We start from the raw sequence: 1,065 nt of genomic DNA, 5'->3' as shown, positions 1-1,065 counted from the left end.
CCGGTGCTTTGTCGAAAGGCAGTGCTAGAGACCATTCCCATTTTTTGTTCCTGATTGCACCTTTGTGATTTCTTACTATATTAATTCTTGTAAGCATGTCTAATTTTCTCATCAAAGACTTGAACACGTGAGCCTTAATTAAACACATTAGTAGTCATGGAACAATTAACGTAAGTCTTCCACAGAAAGAATTGGTCTGCAGGGAAGAGGAGTCGAACAGTGAGTGCATTGTGTGCTAGCACTTTATTTACAGAGAAAACCCCAAACCAAATCAATATCAGTTTGCCTAAAGAAGAAACTATCCTGCTTCATGGACTGAGACACTAAAGTCTTCTTCTTGCCTATTTTTCTTAATACATGACTGCTGTCCTGGAGCTTAATCAGAATGCATGAAGCTGCTGAAGTCGGGAAAGATTATTGATCTTATTAAAGATGTAACAGCACCAGACTGAGAAGATGGAGCCTCCAGAGGAAAGAGAGGATGGGAGCCTGTGGGAGAAGCTGAAGCAGCTATACTTCACTCAGTGTTTAGCTCACACTGCCACAAGAAACCAGAGGCATTTTTGTTCGATAGATCGAGAGCTTTAAAGCCAGGGCACAACTGCCCCATGTTGAGCACTTATATCTCTCCACCTACAGCTGCAAAGTATGCCTTCCTGGTCATCATCAACAATGTTTTAATTAACTTTGGAGGCTTAGTTCCTTCTTCACTTAATCCCATTTAATGCTACTGGAAACAAAGGAGTGGCATAGGTGTAGCTGGATGGGAATTTAGAAATTGTAGGTTACAAGGATGTTACAGATGGCCTAACTTGACTGACACAGCTGGTACTAACACAGAGAGAAATCATCTAGGTATACTTTTGTATCCTAGGGTTTTTTCTGTACTAACTCTAGAGTGAAAATTAATTGCTATTAATTAGGGGGCATTTTGTTTAGACTGACCCAAAATATATTTTCTTTTTTTCATGCGGAACAGAAAAAATGCAGAAGTTCCAATTCAGATAAGTTGTTACTTTTGACAGGAAATAGCTTCTTTTATTCAGAAGTAACTAGAACAAGCGT

This window comes from Geospiza fortis, unplaced genomic scaffold, assembly GCF_000277835.1.
Source record: "Geospiza fortis unplaced genomic scaffold, GeoFor_1.0 scaffold138, whole genome shotgun sequence".
Classification (NCBI taxonomy): Eukaryota; Metazoa; Chordata; class Aves; order Passeriformes; family Thraupidae; genus Geospiza; species Geospiza fortis.
This window is presented reverse-complemented; position numbering follows the sequence as displayed.